Source organism: Rhineura floridana, chromosome 12, assembly GCF_030035675.1.
Source record: "Rhineura floridana isolate rRhiFlo1 chromosome 12, rRhiFlo1.hap2, whole genome shotgun sequence".
NCBI classification, from domain to species: Eukaryota; Metazoa; Chordata; class Lepidosauria; order Squamata; family Rhineuridae; genus Rhineura; species Rhineura floridana.
In genome coordinates, this window is record NC_084491.1 from 20536731 (window position 1) to 20543103 (window position 6373).

Genomic DNA, 6373 nt, shown 5'->3' on the forward strand with positions numbered 1-6373 from the left:
GGCCACAATGGGCCAGCTTGCCACACTGGAAAGTTGATGGAAAGTGCACACAGGGGCTTTGGAAACATTTAGCAATGGTAGTCATATGTTTGATTGTAATAAAGAGGGACTGGACAGAAATTTAATTTTGTTTGCAAAAGATGATGATGATGATTTAGACTTGCTAGTAGCTTGTTACTCAAAGGTGTCCAAGCAACAGACTGGAAGCATTCAATATATATCCCAATTCCAAAGAAAGGGGATCCCAGGGAATGCAGTAATTATCCAACTATTGCCTTAATATCCCATGCAAGTAAAGTAATGCTCAAGATTCTACAACAAAGGCTCTTAACATATATGGAGCGAGAAATGCCAGATGTCCAAGCTGGATTTAGAAAGGGAAGAGGTACCAGAGATCATATCGTAAACATATGTTGAATAATGGAACGGACCAAGGAATTTCAGAAGAAAACCACCTTGTGCTTTATAGACTACAGCAAAGCCTTTGATTGTGTAGATCATGAAAAACTATAGAATGCTTTAAAAGAAATGGGCGTGCCACAGCATCTGATTGTCCTGATGTGCAACCTATACTCTGGACAAGAGGCTACTGTAAGGACAGAATATGGAGAAACCGATTGGTTCCCCATCGGAAAGGGTGTGAGACGGGTGTATATTATCACCCTATTTATTTAATCTATCCACAGAACAAATCATACGGAAAGCGGGATTGCACCAAGATGAAGGTGGTGTGAAAACTGGAGGGAGAAATATCAATAATTTAAGATATGCAGACGATACCAAACTAGTAGCAGAAACCAGTAATGATTTGAAATGAATGGTGATGAAAGTTAAAGAGGAAAGCACAAAAGCAGACCTACAGCTGACCGTTAAAAAGACTAAAGTAATGACAACAGAAGATTTATGCAACTTTACAGTTGACAATGAGGACATTGAATTTGTCAAGGATTATCAATACCTTGGCACAATCATTAACCAAAATGGAGACAACAGTCAAGAAATCAGAAGAAGGCTAGGACTGGGGAGGGCAGCTGTGAGAGAACTAGGAAAGGTTCTCAAATGCAAAGATGTATCACTGAACACTAAAGTCAGGATCATTCAGACCATGGTATTCCCCATCTCTATGTACGGATGTTAAAGTTGGACTGTGAAAAAGCGGATAAGAGAAAAATCAACTCATTTGAAATGTGGTGTTGGAGGAGAGCTTTGTGCATACCATGGACTGTGAAAAAGACAAATAATTGGGTGTTAGAACAAATTAAACCAGAACTATCATTAGAAGCTAAAATGATGAAACTGAGGTTATCATACTATGGACACATAATGAGAAGACATGATTCACTAGAAAAGACAACACTAGGAAAAACAGAAGAGAGTAGAAAAAGAGGAAGGCCAAACAAGAGATGGATTGATTCCATAAAGGAAGCCACAGACCTGAACTTACAAGATTTGAACAGGGTGGTTCACGACAGATGCTGTTGGAGGTCCCCGATTCATAGGGTCACCATAAGTCATAGCCAACTTGAAGGCACATAACAACAACCACTAAGAGTCAGTGTGGTGTAATGTTATACTGGGACCTGGCAAAAACAGGAAGCTGTATTCAGAGTCCAGGAGTATAGTCATCAAGGGTATCGGGGGGTCTTAGACCCCTTACATTTTTGGGAGGAGGGTCTCTTATGTCTCCAGGATCCTACGAGCCAATTAACATGAAAGGGAGTGTGTTAGCCACTGAGAAGATTCTTCTAACATGCTTCCTTGTCCTTTCCTGCTGATTGGAACAAGTCAAAGTGAAAGGAGTAAGTCAGCCACTAAGAAAACTCTTCTCAGTAGCTAACATTCTTCCCTTTCATGCTTATTGGCTCCTAGGGATGTCTATTGTTGTGGGAGAAGCCATTAACAAGGATCTCATTCTCAACCCAGCAGCAGCAGCAAAAATATTAATTAAAAAAATCATTGGTGTGATTAACATGAATGGACCCTGCACTTTTGAATCTGACACTGCACTTGTCAACTTGTCAGAACTTGATTCTTCCAGCTCAGTATTGTCCAATCCACGCAGACTTGCAGTACTAATGCAGGAGCTAAAACAAGTCTGTCCCAGCCCTACCTGGAAATGCTGAAGATTAAATCTAGGATCTTCTGCTTCCAAAGTCAGCCTAGGATCTGTAAAACCTGGGCTACCCTGGGGCTGAAATTAAGTCCCATTGAATTAAATGGGAATTGCTTCTAAGTTGACTTGTACTGGACTGCACTGCCATACACATTATCTCAGTAACCCTTACACCAGCAATGTGGAATGTGTGACCCTCCAGATGTTGGACTCCAACTCTCATCAGCCCCAGCAAGCATAGCCAGTGGCCTGGGATGATGGGAACTGTAATCCATCTAGAGGGCCACAGCTTAGCCACCCTTGTCTGCAAAGTAGCTTCCATATTGCCGATGAGGGGTTCTGGCTTGGCTCTGGCCAGCAAGTGATTTTTTTTTTTAAAAAAGCTTGCTTTTGAACTGGTGATTTCACACGTCAAATAGCAAGCATTGGCCAAATTTTTGCTGCAGTTGCAGTCATGGACTTGGGCTATGCCACTTCACACTGCGGATGGGAGCTCACTACATGTAACGTTCCACCATACCTCCCCTCCCAAAAATCCCCGCACACACAGAAACCTAGAGAGCAGGGGGAAAAGGTTTTAGCCTAGAGGTACCATACTCTTGAGCAGGCTTTCACTTATGATCAGGCCATTGCCCTTAAAAACAGGCTTCTTTTAGTTTCAAGGGAATCAGCTGACTGCCCTCTGCCTCTCTCAGCCCTCTGCTTTCTCCCGCTTCCATTGCCCATAGAATCACAGAATAATAGAGTAGGAAGGGACCTATAAGGCCATGAAGTCTACTCAATGCAGGAATCCAAATTAAAACATACCCAACAGGTGGCTGTCCAGCTGTCTCTGAAGGCCTCCAGTGTAGGAGAGCCCACCACCTCCCTAGGTAATTGGTTCCGTTGTTGTACCACTATTAGTTAGGATGTTTTTCCTGATGCTCAGCCGAAAACTGGCTTCCTAAACATGCCCAGTTCTTTCATTCTCTCCTCGCAGGGCTTTGTTTGCAGTCCCCTGATCACCCTTGTTGCCCTCCTCTGAACCTGTTCCATTTTGCCTGAATACTTCTTAAAGTGTGATGTCCAGAACTGGATGCAGTACTCAAGTTGAGGCCTAACCAGTGCCAAATAGAGGGGAACTACTGGTAGTACTTCATGTGATTTGGAAACTATACTTCTATTAATGCAGCCTGAAATAGCATTTGCCTTTTTTGCAGCCATATTGCACCGTTAGCTCATATTCAGCTTGTGATCAACAATTCCAAGATCCTTCTCACATGTAGTATTGCATATGCAATGGAGAGGTGGGCTTCTACAGATTAAGGCACTCTTTGAATCTCCATATTTTATTCAGTCTCTGTATCAATATGTGGTATGCAATAAAAACCATGCTATATATTTTCCTATAGTTTTCATAAACTGGAGCTTGCATGACAATAATACATATATTACATTCAATAAAAATATAAATATAGAAATATAAGTAGAGAGTAGAGACTATGGATGCATACACACCATACATTTAAAGCACATTGCTTCCGCTAAAGAACTACAGTTGTGTAGTTCCCTCCCAGAACTACAATTCCCAGGACTCTTTGGGGAAAGTCGTGTGCTTTAAACGTATGGTGTGTACCCAAACTAGAGCAAACCCTAAACCTAAATCATTTTTGTTGTTTTGTCTTTATTGAATTCTGTAATGCTTAATATTTGGAGTTTTAGATATATAATCTTTTGAAAAAACATAGGACATGGTAAAGATCATAGTAAGCTGCCTTACACCGAATTAAAACTCCTGTTCCATCTGGCTTATTTCTGCCTACACTGACTGCCAGTGGCTCTCTAGGGTTTCAGGCAGGGAGCATTTCCAGTCCTATCTGGAAATGATGGGGACTGAAACGGGGGCCTTCTGCATGCAATGCAGAAGCTCTACCACTGACTGAGGTATGGTCTTTGCCTGTAAGAAATGTACACACAAAGTATCAAAATGTGAAGACATGATTTCTAAGATGTAGGAGAAAATCCATATGTTGGAATGAAATTTTCAATGATTCCCCCCCACCTCCTGCTCCAGACCTCATGGAACTGACTCATTCCTTGAGCTTGCTCTCATGATCTTAGTAGGAATGTACCTATTTTTCTCAATCCAGGCCATATCTAGATTTCTAGCAGACTATGTCATCCATTCTCTCAGCACAATGCAATTAACTCTACAATACAATGCCTCTTTTAGATTTCTCTTCATCATCAAAACACAAATTACAAAAAACCCACTGAGTGTAGAGAATGATGTGATAAAATATATCTGCCCCTTTATACACCAATCATCCAATATCAGAAGTATCACTTCTAAAAGTGGCTTTCATCTTCAAAGCACTGCATTTTTACTAATCCACTCATACATTAAGCCTCTCTTTGAAGTTACTGATAACTCCCATTGTTTTCCATGGCTTCTGAGTCTTGATCATCAGAGAAACCTTTTGAAGTACCAACCCATATTATAGACTCTCAGTGGTGCAATGAATCGATATCACTCAATTAAGGTGAAGCAAGATGAGCCATTGAATGCATTTTAGCAGTCCCGTTATGGAAATCTGTTTTTTGTTTAAATTAAATTAATAGCTGTGGTGGCCCAAATCCAAATAGCAACCATTGTGAAAGAGAATAGAAATGTTTTGGAGGAAAACAGTAGTTTGGGCAGGGATCTGTCACCAGGTTAATGACCTGAGGGTAGGATTAACTCCCTCCATGCAACAATTAATGGTGTATCTAATGCTAGTCCCATTAATAGACCCATTAAAATCGATGAGTATGAGGAATTCCAATGATTTCAGTCGATCTACCCTACATAGAACAAGTACTGGATCCAACCATAAGTGTCTTCTAAAGTTTTCACTACAGTTTCTTATGCACTTTCTTTGAATCCTGTAGACATTATTGGGAAGATGGTATCAGAGACCATTCCTTCTCACTCTGGGGAACCAAATCCCATAATGCCAAATACTTCTCACTCCCCAATGTCTGCTCTTCAACTCACAGAATACACCAGGTGAGAAATTAAGGACAGGTATGATGGGCGAGATCTCAATGGCTATCTCACTGTGCCACCTCCCCCAGGTAAGACACGAGCTGCAATTCGACCCTGAATCGAGTGAAGAAGGAAAACATGATCCAAACACAATAGAACTTTGATCAAAGGTTCTGACTGCCCCAAAGAAGCTCTCAGTCCAACCGAGAGTGCAACCTTGGTCAGAAAGACAACTTTATTCAGGAAACAGCAACAATGTATAGATCAACATGGCATGGCAAGCAGTAAACATTGCAAAAGACAGAGTCATCAAACGAGGATGTAAACAGATGTAATATAGGGAACATACGTGTTCAAAAGAAACAGAAGGTGAAGTCTCATCCTTTCTGTCTTCCTGTTCTTGTTAGATCTTACCCTAATGTTATCACCCCTTCAAACAGACACTTTGTGACCAGTGGTTAAATGCATCACTGAAATCCTCTCTAAAAGGAACATGACTGTCTTTGTTCTAGATAAAGTAAGGCAGTTACAACAGATTATAGATGTCATTGCTTTGCCAAGAATTAACACATACTTTGCACAAGCCTAAAAGGTTAGGGAGAGATACATTTTTTATAACAGACATAAACCTCAGAAGAGGGAGAATTTTCTACGCCAACAGGTACCAAAGTGCTAGGTTCTAGGCCCAAGAATCTGGATCCCTTTGAGGATCCCCACTTCTCAGCCATGGGAAATGGAACCTAGGAGAGGTAGTCATGGCCTGGAGAGGTATACAGCAGGAACTGGGAACATGGGCCCTCCAGATGTTCTTGGACTCCAACTTCATCATGGTTAATGGTCATGGTGGCTGGGACTGATGGGAAATGGAGTCTCACATCGGAAGGCCACAGGTTTCCAGCCCTAACACAAAATGTTGTTTGGAGTTAGTACCCAGTGATCTGTCCATGGTCCTGCAAGTCTTTTATCTGACACTGTCTTCTCCAGAACCAAGACTCATGCCTTCCAAACATTGCTGAACTACAGTTCCCATCAGCCCCCATCCAATACCCAGGGATGATGGTAGTTATAGTCCAGCAACATCTGGAGGGCCAAAGGTTCCCCACGGCTGCTATGAACTGTCTTCCTCTTTGACATAAATCAGAGGTAGCCAACCTATTGCCCTCCAAAAGGTTTTGGACTTTTCACGCCCATTGGCTCCAGCCAGCAAGGCCAATGGTTAGGGATGATAGGAGTGGCAGTCTAACAACATCTGG